The 24454-nt window shown below is 42.3% G+C and overlaps 1 protein-coding gene across 7 annotated transcripts in view; it reads right to left on the bottom strand.

Annotated features, from left to right (window-relative positions):
• SLC20A2 (solute carrier family 20 member 2) overlaps positions 1 to 24454 on the bottom strand; it is a 125955-nt gene that overhangs the window by 71698 nt on the left and 29803 nt on the right. The window contains exon 2 of one of the 7 annotated variants that reach the window (XM_063709300.1): positions 16318 to 16433. The exons of 5 other annotated variants lie outside the window; for them this stretch is intronic. The gene's annotated coding sequence lies outside the window, so the exon portion shown is untranslated. Of the gene's footprint in view, positions 1 to 11613; positions 14746 to 16317; positions 16434 to 24454 lie in introns of those variants that run through there. One more of the 7 variants, XM_063709299.1, reaches the window with a different exon arrangement.

Raw genomic sequence — 24454 nt, 5'->3', positions numbered from 1 at the left:
CTCCACTGTCTGCCCCCCCCACCCCACCCCATGTGTGTTTCACACGAGCTAGTTTCTTTACATGTCTTATAATTTTTCATTGAAAACTGGATCTTTTAAATAATAAACTGTAACAATTCTGCTCACTGATACTCCCACTTCCCAGAGGCCTGCAGCTGTCACTTAATTGTGTGGGTACTTGGTTGAACTATTAATGATTCTCTGAAGTCTATTCCCCTACAGTGTGCAGCTGCCAGCCCCACTCAGACTTTCCCCTTGTTTTTATATTTTAGTCTAACTCGCTAGGGATCACTTGTGGGACAGCACAAGCCACTTAGTGGCCAGAGGTTGTGCTGAAGCCCCCGTAGCCTGCGAAGTTTCACCCTTGACCATGGCTGTGTGTGGCTCGAAGACTCCTTCCACAGTTCAGGGAGTAAGGGTTGAAGGCAGGGTCTGAATAAAGGGGCAGCTCAAGAGTGGCCTTCGGGAAGCTGGAGTTATTCTGTATCCTGTTTGTGGTGGTGGTCACAAAAATCTGTGCATGTGTACAAACTCACAAAACTGTATACCAGAAAAAGCAAATTTTACCATGTGCAAATAAAAAATAACCAGGATTTGTTGTTAGAAAAATATACTTTTATATCTGTATTGGTCTTACAAAGCTGGATTCAATTTCACTGCTTGAGTTCTTAGAAGTTCACTGCTTACTAGTTAGTGGGGAGATAGAAAATAAAAGCTTTCTTACACCATTGGTCACTGAGGATAATTTCTTCTCAGAATACAATAAAAATATAAACTTAAAAAAATTATCATTATAATAGTTAATAGTATGATACTGTCAGGCTTTTATATCTGACCAGGAGACATTTCTTCTGGATGAGGCTTTTGAGTCTTTTCAAGTAAAAACTCTGGATTTTGGCTGGGTGTGGTGGCTCACGCCTGTAATCCCAACACTTTGAGAGGCCGAGGCGGGTGGATCACTTGAGGCCAGGAGTTCAAGACCAGCCTGGCCAAAATGGTAAACCCTGTCTCTACCGAAAATACAAAAATTAGCCGGACATGGTGGCATGCACCTGTAATCCCAGCTTCTCAGGAGGCTGAGGCGGGAGAATTGTTTGAACCCAGGAGGCGGAGGTTGCAGTGAGCCAAGATCCTGCCACTGCACTCCACCCTGAGAGACAGAGTAGGACTCCGTTTCAAAAACAAAAACAAAAAAAACCCAAACTCTGGATTTATTTAATTGTTGCTGACATGCCTCACAGGCCTGAAGACACTATGACTTAAAGATGAGGTGGAAACCAAACAAATGTAAACAAAAGCAGAGATGGCAAAAATCAGGCCCGAGAGAAAGAGGTGAGTTGCCGGGCACGCTGCCTTCTAAGTCCCTAGGGACACTTAACCGCACAGCAGCTGAGGCAGAAAGTCAGTGATTCCCTCTTCCTGTGACAGCTGCCACTTTAATTTCAAGTCAGGTCTAAGGCAATCACTCTTTTAAAAACCTTTATAACAGATGAGCTCTTTTATAACTCCTAACACCTACGTTAACTACATTCATCTCTCTTACTTTTGCTTTTAGTCTTCAGAGTAAAGATAAAAACAAACAAGCAAACAAAAAAACAAGTAAACAAAAAAAAGACAAAAAAGAGGAAAACAAATGCAATTCAAGTTTTTAAGCTGAGATCCACTCTTCTTCCTCTTATAAAAGTCACCCTCTTTCAGGCCAGTGTGGTGGCTCACGTCTGTAATCCCAGCACTTTGGGAGGCCGAGGCAGGCAGATCACCTGAGGTCAGGAGTTAGAGACCAGCCTGGCCAACATGGCAATACAAAAATTGGCCGGGTACGGTGACTCATGCCTGCAATCCCAGAACTTTGGGAGGCTGAAGCGGGCGATCACCAGGTCAGGAGTTCAAGACCAGCCTGGCCAACAGTGAAACCCCGTCTCTACTAAAAAAAATTTGCCAGGCATGGTGGCACATGCCTGTAATCCCAGCTACTCAGGAGGCTAAGGCAGGAGAATCGCTTAAACCAGGGAGGTGTAGATTGCAGTGAGCCAAGATCACGCCACTGCACTGCAGCTTGGGCAACAGAGTGAGACTTCGTCTCCAAAAAAAAAAAAAAAAAATTAGCTGGGCATGGTGGCGGGCACCTGTAATCCCACCTACTTGGGAGGCTGAGGCAAGAGAATCGCTTGAACGTGGAAGGCGGAGGTTGCAGTGAACCGAGATCACACCACTGCACTCCAGCCTGGGTGACAGAGTGAGACTCCATCTCAAAAAAAAAAAAAGCCACTCTATTTCTCTTGATGACCATCAGTTTTCCTGCCTTGTCCAACATAGTCTCAGAAAACCATTTTTATCTGCTCTATCCCTTCTAAGGAAGTAAAAAGACATTTTCTTTCTTCTTTTAAGGCATTCAACTTGCCAAGTAACCAAATTTTAACACCTACTATTCCATCTTGATGTGGCATTATTCCATCTTGATGTGGCATTATGCACATCTATACTCACTTGGTGTGCAGGAGAGCTTTGGGACTCAACTCAGTTAGAACTACTTGGCAGCCAGGACATGCTCATGTCCTGGGAATTGTCCCCCCACAATCTCACTGGGAACAGTACTCTATTCATTGAATATGTGACTATTGAGTGAAGGTGTTTACCCACACCTCTTTCTTCTCCCCAAAGAAAATGAAGACGCACTGGGCTGGGTGCGGTGGCTCACGTCTGTAATCCCAGCACTTTGGGAAGCCGAGGTGGGTGGATCACGAGGTCAGGAGTTTGAGACCAGCCTGGCCAACATGGTGAAACCCTGCCTCTTCTAAAGATACAAAAAATTAGCTGGGCGTGGTAGTGGGCGGCTGTAATCCCAGCTACGCAGGAGGCTGAGGCAAGAGAATTGCTTGAACCCAGGAGGCAGAGGTTGCAGTGAGCTGAGATCGTGCCATTGCACTCCAGCCTGGGCAACAGAACGAGACTCTGTCTCAAAAAAAAAAAGAAAAAGAAAAGAAAACGAAGATCCGCCCATGCAAGGTGTGTCTTCACTTCCTAAGGAAGTAATACTGCAGAGAGGAATGTCATGACTACTCCTCTCATATAATTGCAGTAGAAAGACACGAGATGATGAAGAAAGGAAGGCGAGCATAAAAAGAAGAGCATTCCTTATATGGATGACAAATGTAAAGAGGAAACTTGAAAAACCAGCTTTCTCAGTTCCGAGCATTCCAGGAAACATTCTCCTATGAGTAACAAAGGTTCTAAACCAAAGGCTAGGCCAAAACATGGTAGCACATGATTCCAGATTCCTTTCAGTTTATCAAGGCACTTGGTTTTCTTTTTTTTTTTTTGAGACGGAGTTTCGCTCTGTCACCCAGGCTGGAGTGCAGTGGCGCCATCTCGGCTCACTGCAAGCTCCGCCTCCCATTCTCCTGCCTCAGCCTCCCAAGTAGCTGGGACTACAGGCGCCTGTCACCACGTGCCCGGCTAACTTTTTGTATTTTTAGTAGAGAGACGGGGTTTCACCATGTTAGCCAGGATGGTCTGGATCTCCTGACCTCGTGATCCACCCACCTCAGCCTCCCAAAGTGCTGGGATTACAGGCGTGAGCCACCGCGCCCAGCCTTGGTTTTCGATTAAGTTTAAGGTCTTAGTCCTGTTGAAAGCAGATTCAATTCAGTCTGAATTTCAGTCTCAATGCCCAAAGGAAACCTAGTGACAAATGCCATTTTGCTCCAGGCCCAGGCTTAGGAGAGACTCTCTCAATGACCATCAAAAGTACTAATTCTCATGTGGCACTGTATAAAGCAGGTGGAAAGGGGGGCCTGCTTTAGTGGGAAGTCCCACTTTGTTCAAGATTTTCTTAAATCAAGTGCCACAGGCACCAAAACAGTTACCCAAAATAACCTTCTGATTCAGGCCATGAGGACATCCTGGCAGCGTCTGGCAGAAATGACTGAGGGAGCCAGTACTTTCTTAAAGTGCTCTCACATGTAGTGAACGCTGGTGAGATACACCGTGATACTACACAGATAAGTGCCCTGGAAACACTGGCTAGGGGATTCATTCTTTCCATCATCCCTCATCACTGTCACTCAAAATATTACCTGAGGCCTACTGCACATGGTTCCACTGTTCACTGCTTTGAATTTAACATTCTGAACTCCGGGCCCTTCTGAAATTTTAATGGATAATCATAACACCAGAAGTGTTATTTTAATTGACTTAAAAATCTGCTAAAGTCCCCAGCTTGCTGCCATTGCTCTCCAAATAATACTGAGTCTGAGATCCTGGCCAAAAATGAGATGATTATAGAGTTTGTTAAGATCCAGTGTGGTAGTGAAAGCAGACACTTCCTGGATACCTCTAATACTCCAGAATTAACAGAATTAACCTTTTTCAATGACCAGTACACATCAGTTTACGTGGGTGTCTTTCCAAAAGCCATGATCCCAAGTCTCTGCCTTAAAAATGAATCAGATTTTTCCAGTGTAAAAATAATATTGGCTGGGCATGGTGGCTTATCTCTGTAATCCCAGCACTTTGGGAGAGCAAGGCAGGACTGCTTTAGTTCAGGAGTTCAAGACCAGCCTGGGTAACATAGTGAGACCCTGTCTCTATAAAACATTTAAAAAATCAGCCAGGTGTGGTGGTGTGTGCCAGTAGTCCCAGCTACTTGGCAGGCTGAGTTGGGAGGATCGCTCAAACTGGGGAAGTCAAGGTTGCTGTGAGCCCTGATGGCACCTCTCACTCCAGCCTGGATGACAGTGAGACCCTGTCTCAAAACTAATAATAATAATAATATGTGCTCATAACAAATTTGATAAATATAGAAAATGAGAAAGTAAAACAAGGAAAAATGCTACTGGCCCAGTACTGCAAAATAACCATAATTAACATATTGGTGTACTAGCTTTATCAGCTGACTAGGCACTACTTATATAAGCCAACTGAGAGGCCACTGCCAAATTAAATAAAATATAAAGTCAAAATAAAAATGAATTAAAATAGTTACTTTTTAAAGAGAAAGTTTTCTATTATTACATAAGTAATCTATGCTTATTGAAGAAAAAAATTAACATACAGGTAACCAAAAAGAAGGGGTAAAAATCACATATAAGCTCACCTCCTAGAGATAGTTATTGCTCATAATAAATGCAGCATTCTTTTCTCAGGTACATACATAGGTGTGCCTTGCTTTTATAAAAATGGGGTCATAAATACATAATGTTTTGTAACCTGCTCGTTTTTACTTGATATACATCCAACGCCATCATTTCAAATGGCTGCATAGTGTTCTATGCTGTGGAAATACCATAAATTATTTAATCAGTAACTTATTAGGTTGTTTCTGGGGATATTTTATTCAATTATCAGGTCCATAAATCTTGTATAGTCTAATAATAAGTAAAATTTTTTACCTTTTTCTTCAAGTTTAATTTTTTTGACTGGACAGCTATAATGAGACAAAGTTTATTCCAAACCACTTAACCACTCTGTTTTGTTTTTTTGAGATGGGGTCTTGCTCTGTCACCCAGGCTGGAGTGCAACGGTGCGATCTCGGCTCCCTGCAACCTCTGCCTCCCGGGTTCAAGCAATTCTCCTGCCTCAGCCTCCCGAGTAGCTGGGACTACAGGCATGTGCCACCACACTTGGCTAATTTTTTTGTATTTTATTTTTTTTTAGTAGAGATGGGGTTTCACTGTGTTAGCCAGAATGGTCTCGATCTCCTGACCTCATGATCCACCCACCTTGGCCTCCCAAAGTGCTGGGATTAAAGCCATGAGCCACTGCGCCCGGCCACGTCTCTTATTTTTAATGACACATTTGTGAACTAGCTACAGATTGATTTTAGAAACGTGATTTTTCCAAGGAAGAAATACCAAGAAAAGAATGACTACTTAGTAATTCCTCTTTGTACAGAAATGAAAATAGCTTTTTGGCTGCCATTATTAAGAACCAAATTAAACAGACACTTGGAATGTTCCCTACTGGCTGTATATTTATTGGAAGTTCATGGGTTTCACAGACTCTACTTATATTGAAAGGCTCATTCAGGGTTAAGATCAGCTCCCTGTGCCCTCTGGAGTGGGGAGACACATCGGTCTTATCTCTGTACAGACACCATGTTCATTGGGCCTCATATGTTCTGAAAACAGACACAGATGTAGAAAATAACAGTGCATGCAGCAGCTTCATGTCTGAGAGGTCAGTTTTTTGAAACATAATGAGGTTGAAAGATTGAAAGACTGAATAGTAACATCAATATCTTATGACCAGGCAAACTACAGTTTGGCTCAAATGTCCTCACCAGTCTTTTCTCACCTCAAGCAATTTTTAGTACTCTGCAAACATGTAATTAACTATGCTATAAAAGCCAAGGATTCTACAGATCCCTCCCCTTTTTTTTTTTTTTCCAGACAGAGTCTTGTTCTGTTGCCTAGGCTGGAGTGCAGTGGTGTGATCTTGGCTCACTGCAACCTCCACCTCCCAGGTTCAAGCAATTCTCCTGCCTCAGCCTCCCAAGTAGCTGGGATTACAGGCGTGTGCCACCACGCCTGGCTAATTTTTGTATTTTTGGTAGAGAGGGGGTTTCACCATATTGGTCAGGCTGGTCTCGAACTCCTGACCCCAAGTGATCCACCCACCTTGGCCTCCCAAAGTGCTGGGAATACAGGCGTGAGCCACCGCACCTGGCCAGATCCCATTTTCAAGTGCTGAAATATTAGGGCCACAATTTCCTGGCTAAGGTAGGGCGGGTCTTTTTCAGACATGGCAGTGTGTCACTTGTGTGACAGTTTTTATTTTTATCTTTATTATTATTTTTAAAAACCTAGCTCCTGCAGGAAGTATGACACTTTTTAAACAGCACTGGCAAAACGTCCTCAGAGAGCCCTTTCTTCATTATGAGCACAAAAAGGTTTTATTGTCCTAAATGCTATACAAAGTATAACAAATAGACACTCTCAGCAGCCTGTGTTTTCAACCGGAGACACTTCTGTCAGGCGAAAGCACAAAGGAAAATATACAAAAGGGCACAGGCATAACTAAATTCAGATGCATTTCTATTATGTGCAAATAAAGGTGGGTGGAAGAGAGAGCAGAGAGATGAATAGGGGACTCCTAGGAGTAACTGTTTTGATTGGGAAAGGTGAGAATGGCCACCTTCCTGACTCTAGAGAACTCATTACAGAGGAGAAGGCAGAGCACTTACTTGTGGCCTTAGCCATTCCAATGGAATTAGAATTTATTTGTATTAAGTCCATCCTATGTGTGCCCCTGGGCTATTTGTTGTAGATACAAAAATGTTGAGATAAAATGTGTCCCTCTCCTCTATCTCTAGTGAGAGCTGACATACAGATAATACATTCCACTGTGCTTAGATTCGTTAGGGCCTTCTACGTTGCTCCCTGCTCCTAGGGTGTAGTGGGTAGGGTCCAACTTTCCCTGCAGCCCCCTCTCTTCTGAAATGGGCTGTGTGAAGACAGGGACCAACCTGGCCACAGTCTGTGATGTAAAGTGCTCATGAGCCAACATTAAGCTCCCCACCCCCCATATGGGCTACACGCTACCTCTGCCCAGATCCCCTGCAGGTGGCTGTGAGGTCAGATGGGGAGGAGAGTCTGGTAACACTGATAAAATACAGTAGATCCATATGCTAACACAATATTATTCTCACATTATCTCAGGTGAGCCTCATTTGAGAGGAACACTGTCTTAGCTCAGAAAAGTAATTGCAAAATTTTCCTGGTTAATTATTAATCTTCTCTAAGTGACAAAAGGAAATCCAGAGCAAAGTCAGGGCTGGAAGGGACTTTGAGAGGTCATTTATCTCCTGACTTTAGAGAGTACATTGAAAACACTGCAAACAAATATAATCCCAGGAAAAAGGGTTACATTTTTTGGCATCCAGATTCCCCATTTTATAATACCCTCCATCTTTGCATCTCATCCAGCAGACCTCAAATGTCAACGTGCACCAGAATCACTTGGGAGATTTTTTAAACACAGGCTGCCGGCCCCACCCCATGGTTTCTGATTCAGCAGGGCCTGGGTGGGGCCTGAGAATCTGCATTTCTCACATGTTTCCAGGCGGTGCTGACGCTGAAGAAACAGGGTCCCCACTGTCGGCACCTCTGTTCCAGCCCAACCCTTGCTGGACCTGACCCTTTTATTCTAGATGGAAATAGATACCAGTGGGTCACCATTCTTTGCCACTGAGACACACATATACTTGAAGAACAATTCAAGAGTCTCCCGGTCATTTGTTTCCTCTTCCAGGCTAAATAATAGAAGTTCCCTACCCTCTTATCATAGATATCATTTTCCAACCCTCAATTGGTTTTTTTTTTTTTTTTTTTTTTGAGGTTCTTTGTGGAGCCAAGTCTCTTTGTTGTGGAGCCATGAACTAGACCCAGAACCTTAGAGACTGGCTGAGGTTGGGCACGGGGGGAGGGACTCACAGACTCACAGAACCATGCAGGCCGCTCATGTTATTACTCCCCAGTACCCAAGCCTTCCTATCAGCCCTTCTTCTGATTCATGTGCTTCTAACTCCTTTACAAGCTGCAATAATGCTCAGTAGACCTTCATAATGCCTTTCCTCTGAGAAGCTGAAGGCATTTCCCTAACTAATATTACAGTTGACTCAATATCCTAAACCAGTGCAGGGTTAAGTAACTTGTTGAATTGCAAACCAGTTCAGGAAGGGAGAATCTGGAACTCCAGATTTCTATCTAAATATCATTTTATGGAGAAAGATGCTTTGATATTTATTGGACTTTATAACAAGTTTACCCCCTCCACATAATAATAATAGTTTTAGGTGCAAGTGAAACTGTGAAGCTTCTCCTCTTTGTAGGAGGATTGCAACGGAGGACTGAGAGTGGGGGGCAAGGCTTCTGGGGTCAGTCTTGTCACTTGTCCCCATCACTTCCCAGCTATGGAGGAGAAAGGGAAGGCACAGCCCAGGTGGCACAGCTGTCTGTCCTAATCGTCTTTGGCAAAAGCTCAGAGGAGCTGAATGCTGAAGTATCCTCAACCCACCCCACTCATCTTGTTTCCCTTTTCCTCATTTTCACATTTTTTTTCTGCCAGTGTAGTTACTGAATGTCAGGGGGCCTAGTTTCTGTGTCCTGCCTTGTTGTAGCATGTGGGTTGGAACTATGCTTTCCTTGTGCACCACATGTGCTGTGGGGTGCTTAATACATGTTAAATAATGACAGCAGTACCCCGTATGCCCGAGAAACCAGCCTTCCTCCTGAGGGCCATATCCCATTATGTTACACTTGTTTTTAAGATGGACGGAAGCTGAAGGCATCCCTCCCGCTCACTGCTCCTTCCACTTTAGATGAACAGCTGGAACTCACATAACACAGCCTCTTCCGACAAGATTTCCTTTAGAGAGAGAACATTCTAGGGATGTGATCACTGAGCATCCGGGCTCCAAGCCGAAAGGCAACCTGTTACATAGCGCAGTTCCCATTTAGCCATGCAGGCAACGGACCCATTAAAACCTCATGTGAGGGAAGGGGTCCCAGAGAAAAAGTTCCTCTCTGCGTCCCTGAGAAACCCCTCAAAGCTTCTGAGCAGAAGGCTATCCCTCTAGGCAGAAAGTAACAGCGAAATAAATCTCCTGCAACCGGCAGCGATTCTGTCAGAGCCTCTGGGTCTGTAACTATTTTAAGACGTGGAGGAGTAGGATGAGAGCACGGGCAGCTGGACAGAGTGGCTCCAACAGGACTGCAGGGGAGACGTGCGGTCACCTGCGGCGTGGGAACAGCAGGGCAAGGGCAGGCGGGCTCGGCTCCTGGACTCCTCCTGCGGCCACAAAGCTGCCCTGTTTCTCCGCACCTGGGCCCCCAGTGTGTGACTCTGCATAGAGCTCATCATGATTTGTCGCCCAAGGTCATAACCAGTCACAGCCAGCATCATTTCACCAGGCACACGGGGTAGAAGCAGCGAAGAGAATCGCAGCACCGGCAAACACGAGGAATTCCGGCACTAACACTTATATAATGAAAACCCTCTCCGCTCTCACTCACCGCTGCCACTCTCTCACAGCACGTAAATCATTAAAACGAACACTCCTCAAGTGTTTATGCGCATTTTAGCAACTCATCATAAAGCACATGCTTCCTAGTAGTAGAAAAACCTACAGAAACATCTGTGAAATTAAACAATGGATAAATTCGAATCAGCTTTTCTCTTTTGCAGGACTAAGAACTACAATAGGTCAAGTGAATACTGGTGTGAAAACTAATACCCAACTACAGTGTACCTTTAAAAATGCTCCACTGAGATTCTGATGGTGCCTTATTAACAATTAGAAGTAAGAAGTAATAGCAATAAGTCAGAATTTTTTGGATAAAAATATATATTATGAAGGATTACCGGAGCAAAACCCCTTTTACTGCTGAAGATGACATTAGAGGCTTCTGTTATCATTATAATTCATCTGGGCAGCAAATTTCTCTTCAGCTCAATAAAAACTAAGTATGAAGTAATTTTCTTCATACTACTTTCCTTTCTTACACTCTTTTCCTACTAAATGGAACACTGAAGTATTTCCTTTCATTGTTGACACTTTATGTCATTTGCATTTAAAATCAGACAATACATAATAACAAAGAAGTCTTTAACTAAATCTTTTCAAAATGGGAAAATGGCTTTCACAATACTAACTGAGGACCTGCCTCCTTCCTTGCTCTAGAGACGACAGGCACAGATAGCTGGTGAGCACCTATCCTATCGCCTAGGAGAACTGTTTTATTAATATCAATATTCCTAAAGCTGATACATTTACTTGCTAATTGATAAAGAAATTCCTGCCTGGTTCTCTGCTGTAAGCAAACTGTTTGGCTTGAGGTCAGTCCACATTGAAAACACACTTCTAAATAAGCAAGATGATTCAAATTTAATTTAAAATATTCAATATCAAAATCTTTTGTTTTCTTCAGTACAAATTTAAGTTGGTAATAATGTGTTAGATGAACTGCAGTTAAGGTTACAGAATCCCATGGCCTTTGGTTACTTTTGATAACTAACTCAGTCTAAAAGAGGATGCTTTAAATTATTCTCTAAAACCTTCTTCCTAAATTAATTTTTTAAAGTGCTTCTCTTTAGGCATATATGGGTTTATTTTTTAAGCACAAAATCCCCTTTAAAAGGATAAAAAACTGTCCATCTATACATTCAAGAAAATTACATTTGACACTCCATTATTTCTACAAAATAAACTTGTAGCACAGAGTATAACAGGAATTAACTTTCAACATTTTTTTCTCAAGAATTAGGTTACCATAGTAGAAAACAAAGCTCAATGACACAATACAATGTTTCTGTATTTACAGAAACCATATCCATTAATCAAATATTTTAACATAAAATAATAATCTACAGATTGCTTTTGCAAAAATAAGTAAGAATCGAAAACTTTTTCTTGGGCAAACTGAATAAGGCAGATTTATTGCAGTAGGAGACATTTAAAGAAAAACCTTTTGCCACCTCTCTTAGCTTTCTCTAACGTACCAACCTGAAAGCTTCCAGTTTTCCCAAGAGATAAACATTACTATGACGGTAACATTGGGAAGATTTAAGGAGAAAAGAACAAAGAGAAGTCTTAAAATTCCACCCAGTACTTACAAGTAGTTTCCAAGAAAACTGAGCCACAATTCTTCAGAAGACTGCTCTCCTGATCACAAACACAATCTGAAGTCTAAAATAGATATCCTACCACATTAGGCCGAGAAGTCACATTTCAGCTTGCTAACTTCTACTTTTACAACTCATAGAACTAACCCCGGCTAAAATTAACTGCAGCCAAGCGGCAGGCAGGAACACGCTGATTTGCATCATGTGTGCCGGGATTTATTCACTAGGACAACATCGGTGTCCTCTTAATGGGAAATGCGGCCAAGGGGCGTGCCCTGGTGAACAATACATAGCATCATGATTATGCTAATTACTGAATTCAGTCCAATAATACTAACTTCTTTTAAGTTGTTTTTGCAAGTACTGACAAAGAGAAGGAGTAAGCTTTTTCCCAACAGGCATTCACTTGATTTTTAAGCACATTCAAATCAGACCAAACTTTGGCAACAAGGTGGCAGTGCTGTGTGCTCTTCACAAGCAAAAGCAAAGCAAAAGGACATTCTGTCCGATTATTTAAACAGCGTGATTAGATGCAGCACTACGTGAAATTAAATAGACACAGAATATACATATCAGTAAGTCTATCCACCAGAATCCTGAAATAAAAGCTTTTTCTTTCTCTATAATGAACTGATTGCAGGGACTTGCTTTCTGGCTCTGCCTCCTCCTGCACCTCCCAAGGAGTCGCTATGAAGACACAGATTCAGTAATAAATCACAACTGAGAATAAACATCTCAAATATTTGCAAAGGCATTGTCCTTGGCAAGAAGCATTTTAAGGTGGATTTAACTCCTTGGCTAGAAAAATTGTCCTCTGTAGGTGACTGACCATCTACAAAGCATGTTGGAACTCAAGTTAACAGGTAAAGACCCCAAACATACAGCTGACACTGAAAAGAAAATCAGAACATGAAAAACTTTTTCTCGAAAATATGAGCACAACTTATAACAAAGACACAAAACCGCTTAGTATCTACTTGAGATGGTTTTGGACTAGTTTGCTTTAGACTAAGTTCTGATGACATATTCTGCTCTTATTGAACACTCTATGAAAGATATCAAAGCACTTTACAAACATCAATCAAATCTCCAAGCATCTTTGGGAGATGTCATTTTCCTCTTTTTTTTTTCCCACCGACAGGTAAAAGACAGGGTAATTCCATTTCAACGACTTCAACCAACCCTGGATCACCCCATCTCCTCCTGAGACCTTTATAACATCTTCCGTATTAACCACTTACCTATAATCCTATAGACCTTTTCAGAGCCATTTGTTTTCCTCATTTTAAAATGTCCTATGTTAGTTTGGACTTCAGGAGATTCACTCTACTTAACACCCAGATGCCAGGCCTGAACCCCAGGGGCTTAAAAAGCCCTCCTTGACTCTCTCTTGCAGACAGGTATCCTGCAACACGGATCCCTAAAACATGGCGATGCCCTCAGGAGGCACTGTCCATCTGCAGCCTGCTGCCCAAAGCACAAACCGGTTGATCTTCATTGGTGTGAGTTGGACATCACCAGCACAATCTGCCTCCTGTTGTTTACAAACACTGCTGGCTGCTGATCTGAGATTGCATCCCCTCGGCCTAACCTGAGGCTCTGTGCCAGCACCTGCCCCACCTCTGCAAGAGGGTGGCTGGTATGCATTCCCCTTCACTCCAACCCAGAGTCATGGGAGGCAGGCATTTCCTGCTCTGTGCTGAAAGGAGAGAAGTCAGCACTCATCAAAGATGGCTAGCTGCGAATGAACAGAATTATTCTCAATAATCCACCGCAAACTCACTCCAGAAGTCTTAATGCCAAAAAAGACCTTGTAAGGCTATTTTTGACACGATATTCTTATCCTATTATGTCATAGTTCAGGACAAAAGTCTCTAAGCCAAAATATTATTTCTGCCCTAAACCAGAAAGTAAGAAAAAGCAAATACACCAAGTGCATTTCTGCATCAGAGTTTGTATTGGAGAGGAGCAATCTGATGTATGATGGATCCTACATCCATTCATCGGAAGGCAGGGGCCCCTGAGCAATGCTCCGGTTCCTCACATGTCAGATATGCCTAGTATGACTTTGCTGTTTCAACAGCAGCCACACCTGTTCCACAGTGGAAGAACCAAAGCATTCCAAATAAAACAGTCTCCTCCAATTTACATTAGTCATTCTGCTGCTTCCTTTTCATTAGTGAAACTACTTGAGTCAACAGTGCTTTTGTTCTAGGTATACTTATGACAGTAGATAAAAATCTGTATCAGAGTACCTTTAAAAGCAGAGTAAATTCTTCCCATTTGTTCTCATTAATTTTTGGTGGTAGAGGAGGGACAGGGAAGGCGGTGACCTATGGGATCTTTAGTTCAACGAATCCATGAAATTAAAGAAAATTACTATGTTTATGAATGTCCACTAATGAATTAACCCAGATACCAACCTTCTATGAGCAGTTACATGTATAATTTAAAATTTTCTAGTAGCTGCTTTTAGAAAAGTAACAATAAAGAGGTAAAATTAATTTAATAATATATTTTAACTCAATATATCCAAGATATGATCATTTTAATGTAATAATCATAAAAACTATTAATGAGATATCTTCATTCTTTTGTTTGTACTGCCCCAAGCCCGTGCAATCCTGTGCGTATTTTACAATTAGTACATTCCAATCTGGACAATCCACATTTCCAGTGCTCAGTACCCACATGTGCCTGGTGACTATCATAGTGGAAAGCCAGAGTGTACAAATATCTTCCTGACAACAGCTTTTCTACAACATGTACTAATATTTACATGTTTCTGGGCATGTGCACACTTATATACACTCAAGAAACATCAATAAATACTGGGCATATAGGATGAAAAACGTCTAGTTTTTGTCCTCAAGGAGCTCAAAGTTTAGATACTTGGCATCCTTTGTTTTTTAGAGCTAGGGTCTCATTCTGTCACCCAGGCTGGAGTACAGTGGCACAATCATGGCTCACTGCAGCCTTGACCTCCTGAGCTCAAGCAATCCACCCACCTCAGCCTCCTGAGTAGCTGGGACTACAGGCACGTGCCTGTAAAATTTTTTTGTAGAGACGAACGAGGTCTCACCATGTTGCCCAGGCCAGCCTCGAACTCCTGGGCTCAAGTGATTCTTCCACCTCAGCCTCCCAAAGCACTGGGATCACAGGCATGAACTACTGCCCCTGGCTTCTTGGCATTCTTTACCTTTGAAATAATATGCAAAATATTCTGTGTTCTCTGTGTGTATTCTTCTGGGGAGATAACTTTCTTCATCACTTTATTAAAGGAGTCTGTGTCTCAAAAAGGTTAAAAGCCAGGAGACTAGACTAGTAGCAGATGCTGGGAGAAATGGAGAGCTAAGGAAAATCAAGGAACTGAGACAGATAGAAGGGGAAAGATCCGAGGAGAAAGAAAGGACTAAAAGGAAGATAAGTAAACAAAAAAGAGAGAAGAAGAATTTCATTGCTAGACATGAAATTTTAGTTATAAAATCATATAATAAAAATTGGCGGCCAGGCGTGGTGGCTCACGCCTGTAATCCCAGAACTCTGGGAGCCCAAGGTGGGTGGATCACGAGGTCAGGAGTTCAAGACCAGCCTGACCAACATGCTGAAACCCTGTCTCTACTAAAAATACAAAAAAAATTAGCCAGGCATGGTGGTGCACGCCTGTAGTCCCAGCTACTCAGGAGACTGAGGCAGGAGAATCCACTTGAACCCGGGAGGCAGAGGCTGCAGTGAGCCAAGATCATGCCACTGCCAAGATCACACCAGCCTGGGCAACAAAGTGAGACTCCGTCTCAAAAAAAAAAAAAAAAAAAAGTCATGTTCCAGTTACTATGCCAGGTACTGGGGACAGATACAGAGATGAAAGACAAGGTCTCTATGTCCAGGGAGTTCACATTTTAGTGACAGGAACAGACTCACCCAGGCAGATACAATACTTGGGTAAGTATGAAGACGCAGTTTATGTGCAATGTGCTATGGCTACAGCAGGGAGAGGAAGGAGGGTGCCACACAAGAGGGACGCAATATCCCCCCAACCTTTTTTTTTTTTTAATTGAGAAGATGTCTCACTCTGTCGCCCAGCCTGGAGTGCAGTGACACGATCTTGGCTCACTGCAACCTCCACCTCCCAGGCTCAAGCGATCCTCCCACCTTAGCCTCCCAAGTAGCTGGGACTATAGGTGTGCACCACCACACCTGGCTAATTTTTATATTTTTTGTAGAGATGGAGTTTTGCTATGTTGCCCTGGCTGGTCTCAAGCTCATAATAGGACAGTAAATAAATAGGCTGGGCTCAAGCAATCCACCCAACTCAGCCTCCCAAAGTGCTGGGATTACAGGCGTGAGCCACCATGCCTGACCCCTCATTTCTTAAATGAAGGTTATTTTCTGATCAAATTTTAAATCTATGTTCTGGAATAACTCAAGATTCTGCATTTTAGTTTGGAACCTTAGAAAAGCATGGATAGGTCATGGAGAAATCAGGTATTCTAAAATATTTTAAAATGACATCTGGAAATAGCAGTGAAGTTTCTATTCTGAGCTATTTATCATCAAATTGAACCTGGTTATTTGATCCAACTATTTAAGGTTGAGACAGGAGGATCACTTGAGGTCAGGAGTTTGAGACCAGCCTGGCTAACGTAGCGAAACCCCGTCTCTACAAAAAACTTAGCCGGGCACAGTCACACATACCTGTAGTCCCAGCTACTTGGGAGGCTGAGGCATGAGAATCAGTTGAACCCGGGAGGCGGGGGTTGCAGTAAGCTGAGATCACGCCACCACTCCAGCCTGGATGACAGAGCGAGACTCTATCTCAAAGAAAAAAAAAAAAGCCATCAAAAAATGAACATTGAAGAAAAAACTCTTCAACTCGTTAAGAATTCTCTGTATTTATTTATTTATTTATTTTGAGACAAAGTCTCTGTCACAGTAGTGCAATCTCGGCTCACTGCAACGTCCGCCTCCTGTGTTCAAGGATTCTCCTGCCTCAGCCTCCTGAGTAGCTGGGATTATAGGTGTGTACCACCACGACCAGCTGATTTTTGTATTTTTAGTAGAGACGGGGTTTCGCCATGTTGGCCAGGCTGGTCTCAAACTCCTGACCTCAAGCATCCACCCACCTTGGCCTCCCGAAGTACTGGGATAACAGGCGTGAACCACTGTGCCTGGCCCACGTTAGGAATTCTTTGGATTGTAGCTGTGGACTCAGCAAGACCTGGGTTCAAAGTGTACCCCACGACCTACTAGCTGTCTGACCTCGAGCAATTGAGCTCACCTCTGTGACTCGGCTTCCTCGCCTGTAAAATGGGGATAATGTTGCTGACATCAAGGGTTGGTGTTGGAAGAAAGTGAGATGTATCTAGCACAGGCACACAAAGAGTCTCAATAAACGGCCAGGGCCATTATGCTCACAGCAGGTCTAGCAGCAATATGGTACTTGCTGAAGGGCAATTTGGGATATTTACTGAGTGCGGATTAAAGGCTCCCTGTTTTTATAGCATGAAGCTTCTTCAAAAAATAAAATGTTGAAAGGAACTTCAAATGGTCGTTAAGTATTTCAGGGAAACCAGGGTTTGTAAACTCCTTTGGAAAACTCTGTAGCTGCGCCAGCCTATTTAATTTTCTCCGTGATATGGTCTCATGTCCCCAGCCAGAGGTTAGCACAGGATTCAGGGTCACTGACTGAAGAACACATGCAAATCATGTGTCTGGGCAGATGGCTGCTGTAAAGTCCCCCTATTCCTTCCTTACCCTAGGGAGTCCCTTCCCGCACTGACTCTGGGCTTGGCCAGTAGGACAACAGCAAACATAATGCTGGGCCCTGGAAAAAGCTGGTGCATGGGGGCTCACCCTCTCTTCCAACTTCAAAATGCCCCGCCCTGGCTTGCCTACTACAAATGAGAAGGCCACATGGAGTGGGGATGCGCCATCACTGCTGAGTCCCTGCCACTGGTCAGCCCGCTGAGCACCTGATGGGTGGGTCAGGCCATCCTAAACCACACAGCCAGCCAGCTGCCAGCTGACTGCAAAGTCCAGCCAGGCTTGCTCAAGTCAGAACCACTCTGGTGCCCTACAGAACTGTGAGGTACAGAAAGAAATGTTTGTTTTTTTGAGCCACTAGTATCAGGTGGTTTGTTATGCAGCAAAAGCTGACTAACACACATTCCTCCAAAAAGGCTGCATGCTCAGGAGGGCTACACCAGTGTGATCCACAGCGATGCAGTCTTCACACTTCAGAAACGGACTCAATTCACATACATACAAACAGAGAGCTCTAACTCTACACAGAAGAAATTGGTATCCTCTTCAGCTAAAAAAAAAAAGGCACAAACTCTTCAAGACAGTTCTTTAAAAAACCTTGATAAATAGCTAATTCAGCATAATTTTATGACAGTTTTTATCAGGATTGTGAAAGTAAAGGCAGCATTATGACTGCTGTTGTTTGAATACTCATTTTAACATAGTTGATTTTTTAAATTATATTGGAATTCTCTTAGGGCTTTCATACTGCTCTACATTCAGAACAGCCACCTATTTAACAAACATCTGTTAAAGCACCATCAGGAAACTCCCAAGCATTTGCAAGATTTGTATAAGTGGCAGGATGCCCATGACCACAGCAGAAAGTGGTGTCAATGACAGTTCTGCCTTTAAGAGGCTCATAATGTGATGAGTCATGACACTGTCCCACTGTCCATAAACTTATCATATAAGGGAGTAATTAGTAAGCATTCCAAAAGTTAAAAGTTCATTCCAATAGGAACATAAGCAAAGAAGAGGCTTCCAGTTGTGTTAATCAAGAAAGGTTGGCCCGGCGCGGTGGCTCATGCCTGTAATCCCAGCACTTTGGGAGGCTGAGGCGGGCGGATCACCTGAGGTCAGGAGTTCGAGACCAGCCTGGCCAACATGGTAAAACCCCATCTCGACTAAAAATACAAAAAAAATTAGCTAGGCGTGGTGGTACACGCCTGTAGTCCCAGCTACTCAGGAGACTGAGGCAGGAGAATCTGCTTGAACCCAGGAGGTAGAGGCTGCAGTAAGCCAAGATCGTGCCACTGCACTCCACCCTGGGCAACAGAGCAAGACTCTGTCTCAAAAAAAAAAAAAAAAAAAAAAAAAAAAGAAAGGCATCTTCAGCCAGGTGCAGTGGCTCACACCTGTAATATAATCCCAGCACTTTGGGAAGCTGAGGTGGGAAGATCGCCTGAGGCCAGGAGTCCCAGACCAGCCTCAGCACCATATTGAGACCCCATCTCCATTTTTCAAAAAAGGGATCTTGGAGGGAGTGGTATTTGTTTTTGTTTGTTTGTTTGTTTTGAGATGGAGTCTCGCTCTGTTTGTTTTGAGACGGAGTCTTGCTCTGTAACCCCAGGCTGGAGTGCAGTGGCATGATCTCAGCTCACTGCAGCCTCCACCTCCCAGGTTCAAGTGATTGTCCTGCCTCAGCCTCCCGAGTAGCTGGGATTACAGGCACCTGCCACCACGCCTGGCTAATCTTTGTATTTTTAGTAGAGATGGGGTTTCACCATGTTAGCCAGGCTGGTCTTGAACTCCTGACCTCAGGTGATCCTTCCGCCTCGGCCTCCCAAAGTGCTGGGATTACAGGCGTGAGCCACCACACCCGGCCTGGGAGTGGCATTTGAATGGAGGCTTCTCCTAAGCTCTCAACAGTAGCAGGAGTAGAAAGAACACTATACAGAAGCAACACACAAGCAAAGATGGAGAAAAAGGAAAGCTATAATGTTTGTCTAGGGGACAGCTTGATTGAGATTCAAGCTCCATCAAGTAATAGCTGCTTTGATGACTAAATTACTTAATTTTTCCAAATCTAGGCTATAAAGTATCCAATGAAAGTGGCATCTGCAGCAAGGCTACCTGGTTCAAATGCCAGCTTCATCACTTTGTAGTTGTCTTGGGCAATTACTTTCTCACTGTGCCTTCATCACTTTTAAAATGGGAATAATAATTATACATGCCTCACGGGGTTATTATGAAGACTAAATGAGTTTTTCATTTGTAAAGTATGTAGAATAGTGCCTGGTGTAAATGTTTTGTTAAATAAACTTACGTGTTTATGCATACACAGCAAACAGTTATATAGATATAGATAGGCATGTATGAATGTAGATACAGAGATACAGCTTTATCACCAAGAACAGTACCTGGTATGTAGAAAATGCTAAACACACTTAAATGTTTCCCTTCCTCCTCCATTGTCTGGAGTCCACAGAGATCTAGAGCACAAGGTCAGACACGTTCCATGCACCCCAACATCAGCCTCCACTCAGTTAAAAGAACACAGGCTGTCCTTCCTCTACTTTCACACTGGAAGCTTTCTCCTTTCTCTTGGGGGCAATAATTCTGCACTTGCTGATACAAGATGCTAGGCTTAGCCAGGCACAGTGTCACGCCTATAATCCCAGCACTTTGGGAGGCCAAGGACATAGCATTGCTTGAACCGAGGAATTTGAAACCAGTCTGGGCAACATAGTGAGATTTCGTCTCTAAAAATAAAAAAAAAAATTAAAAATTAAAAATTAAAAAAAATTAGCGGGTACAGTGGTACCCGCCTGTAGTCCAAGGTACTTGGGAAGCTGAGGTGGTAGGATATCTTGGGTCCAGCAGTTTGAGGCTGCAGTGAGTTATGATTGTGCCAATGCATTCCAGCCTGGGCAACAGAGCGAGAACTTGTCTCAACAAAACAAAACAAAACAAAACAAAACAAAAAGATGCTAGGCTTGAAACCACTAGAGACAGATACAACACGGCCACTAGCTTCAAAACAAAAGAGCACTAATACCACCTTATGTGATATATGCACCTCAAATGGAAAAATAAGCACAGGCTTATTAAGTGCAACCTTCACTTCTATAATTTATTACTATGCAAGCTAATCTAAAATGAGAAACTCTGAATGCAATAAGATTTTGGGGAAAAAGTCAAAGATTAGATTTAAAGCCACAGTAATTCGAAAGTTAGGTTAACAAAAACCTTACTAAACCCAGACTAATTTGGCTTGAACTAGATATATATCTAAACTGAAAATACTTTTAAATGCAGTTTTATTACTTGAATCAACAGATATTAAACTGAGTTTCCTCTGTTTTTAAAAGGAAAGTAGTAAGGATAGTTACTGGATTATACTAAAAACAAAAACAAAAAACCCATTAAAAGTGCTTGAAAATATTCGACTATGTTGAAATAAGTAACATTTTCCTGCAATCTTACAGTATTTATTTGTTTAGAAACCACTTTTTCATAGGTATCACCAAGGTAAACTCCACCCATCACAAACAAAGCCTTATTGTCAATTCTGTATTGGATAGAATGTGAAATAATGAGTTGTGCTAAACTGCTAATCATAAACATCCACTTCCCAGTTTACTCCCTCCGATAATAGGAAACCTATTAAGTATCAAGCAACGAGCTAATTGCCCAAATCTTTTGATACACAGTGTATAAAATACTAATTTTTGTGATTTCAATCTATACTGTTTCACAATCATTCAAGTCTGTTTCAAGAGCACTTAGAGTCTTTAGGTAAGGATTACCCTACTTTTAACTTGAAATTTAAGGCTTTCTGAGGAAAAGAGGGCTGTAGGAGTCTTTTAACAGGGCTATATTCCTGGGTTCAATCAAACTGAACCAATTGCTAGCTTTGAGACAGTAGGCAAGTTATTTAACAGAGTTCTCTCTGCCCATCTGTAAAATGAGGATAAGGATCCATCTACCTTCTAGGAATGTTGCAAAAATGACTCAGTGCACATAAAGCACTTACAACAGAGCTTGGCATGGATTTTTGAAAAAAAAATTTTATACATGGATTTTTTTTAAAAAAGAAAATATACATATAATATATATATTTTATATGTAAGCTATATAAAGTAACGATGAAGGAGAATTCCTAGTTAAACCACCTGGCCATGGTAGGTAGAAAATCTGTTCTGGGGCTCTGGGGCTTTAGGTCCCCTTGCTACCTATTTCAGGTAGACAGGGAACTTGCAGGGTATGCCTGAAAGGACCCTCAAAATGACAGTGGAGAGCTGCCAGCTTCACTGTGAATAATTTCAAGTCCATTCTCAAGACTCCTGCCTTTTCACTATCAGGTCTCTGAGCATCTATAAGAGGCACTTGAAGGGCAGATGCCCACGTGTGTGGTGGAAGACAATACTTGATACCAATTTTCCAAGAGACATGGAAATCAATAATTTGTTTTCTAATTTGTAATAGTTTTGCTGTAAATGGGTATGATCTGTTTCCAAACAGATAAACTAAGAAGTGGTAGCAGGTGCCTGTAATCCCAGCTACTCGGGAGGCTGAGGAAGGAGAATCGCTTGAACCTGGGAGGCAAAGGCTGCAGTGAGCCAAGATCGCGCCACTGCACTCCAGCCTAGGTGACAGAGCAAGACTCCATCTCAAAAAAAAAAAAAAAGAAGTGGTCACTGTTAGGGTAAGCAGTTCAAAGTCAAGCTCAAATTAAGAGATAAAATATTTATAAGAGGATCTAGTTGCACCTGGCTATAAGAATCCAGCAGGTGACTACTTCCACAGGTCTCTTGATAAACGTACATGATTGTATCCTTAGGTATTAAGTATTTCATTTAAAAAGTACTAAAAAAATGAGTGTTCGTTTTCAAAGTAGCTGTGATAAGCAAAAAACAAACAAAAAACCCCACCAAAAAACCATAAAACCAAACCCAGAAGGATCAACAACTCAGCTCTCAGAACTATAATAGCCCAATAATTATAATAATCCAAGAGACCATTCTGAGAAACACCAGAGACCAGTTCCTTCATAATACAGGGGGATGGTTCACAAAAGAGGAGTGGACAAACAGTACTGGGATAGTCATAGTTGATTGTAGACTGCGAAATAAAAGCCAATTATCCATTTTAGACATTAATGCTTTCATTTTAAGAGTTGGTTTCTTCTTTTTGACATTATATTCTTGCCTCTCCAATTGCCAGGACAGGATTCATTTCCCACTTCTTTGACACAGATCTGTTTTTTAAAAATGCTCTTTGAAAACAACTGAAAATTATCCTTTTTAGTTTCCCAAACTAAGAACCTTTTATGTAAACCATAAAGAACAGCTCTGGATAGATCCAGATTTCTTTACGGCTTAAAAAAAAAAACTTGAAAAACTCTTTGGTTTTTTTTTTGGAGACGGAGTCTCACTGTGATGCCCAGGCTGGAGTGCAGTGGCGCGATCTCAGCTCACTGTAACCTCTGCTTCCTGGGTTCAAGCGATTCTCCTGCCTCAGCCTCTCGAGTAGCTGGGACTACAGGCGTGCGCTACCACACCCAGCTAATATTTGTATTTTTAGTAGAGATGGGGTTTCACCATATTGGCTAGGCTAGTCTCGAACTCCTGACCTCAAGTGATCTGGCCGCCTTGGCCTCCCAAAGTGCTGGGAATACAGGCCTGAGCCACCACGTCCAGCCCAAAAAACTCTTTTTCAATAAGATGGATAAAAATGTAAAAGGGCAACGTATTTATAAGGTCCAACCAACATTGTGACTTTGAAAAAGAAAATTCTTGCCCTTCTTATTTAAAATTATTAAAGTAATAAGCAGCTAGTTAGACAAAGAGCATTCAAGTTGTTCATACACAGCAGATCAGAACTATGCATTCCCAAATCACAACATCAGATTAGTAGTCACTGTTCTTTGTATCAGCTTTAAATACACCATTTCTTCTCATAAGAGTGTTGTGGTGGTCAGTGCTCAGGAAAAATAATTAAGATAAGGAACGAATAACACAAAACACCCCTCAAACAGTATCCAACAGAGTATCTCTGAGATCATTTACTAAAGTAATCTCTCTCAAAACCACTTTTATGCTTAAACTAATCCTAGGCACTGAAAAAACAGGAAGAATAAATCACATTTAACTTGCCATTCTTTAGAATGCTGGACAATTCTGAGATGCATGGAGGAAAAAAAGTATCAAAAATAGCCAAGAGAAGGATTAGACAGCAGCTAAAACACAAAGGCCAGGGGTGAGATCAAAATTAGAAACATATAACGTCTGGAGAACTGTCCATATAAGGGCATCCTCATATCAGTAACTCAGTTGGAACAATCCACTGGGCAGAATTAACAGCTGCCACCATCACAGTGGCTGCCTCTCCACCTCTCATTCAGAAACCGCTGGAGTCTTGGGAGACACATATGACATGACTTTATGCTGTTATATTCAGACAGTCAATGTTTGGGGGTATTTTAAAAGCTGGTCTTAACTTTCCTCGTCCTAGATGATAAACTTCATATATTTTGATCTTGCCTTTTTATACAGGTATGAAAAAGCAATAGAAGAGGATAAAACTTTGCTGAGCACTTTTAACCACTCCTATACCACATTGACTTGCATTCCCCAACCCCATAGATTTCCTGACTCCCCTGAGCAGGCGGCTGGTTGTACATTCTCATGTGTTCATTTATCCATCAGGCTCTCAGGGAGCTTCCTAACCTGGTGACAAGTGCTTGAGAAAAGAAATGAATAGGATCTTATCTTGCAGGAGTTCAGTGTGCCCTGGAAGACAGGTATATAAATAATTATAATACAGGTAAATCCTGTAACGGAAGTAAGGGATGAAATTCTCTCTGGGGCTTGGGGGAGATTTTGCGATGGAAATACCCAGGCAGAAAAACAGTGAAAGGCATTCTAGGAAGAGCAATCAGTACAGGCAAAGGCTCAGGGGTAGGAAACCATGTAGCATGTTCTGGGAATAGCAAGAAGTATGTGTTCTGAATACAAGTGATGGGATATGAATGGGAGAAGAGGTAGAAGATTAGGTTGCAAAAATAGATTGGTGCTAGATTGCT

Source organism: Gorilla gorilla, chromosome 7 (genome assembly GCF_029281585.2).
Source record: "Gorilla gorilla gorilla isolate KB3781 chromosome 7, NHGRI_mGorGor1-v2.1_pri, whole genome shotgun sequence".
NCBI classification, from domain to species: Eukaryota; Metazoa; Chordata; class Mammalia; order Primates; family Hominidae; genus Gorilla; species Gorilla gorilla.
Note: the sequence above shows the minus strand (reverse complement) of the source record. Positions and strands in the feature narration are given on the sequence as shown.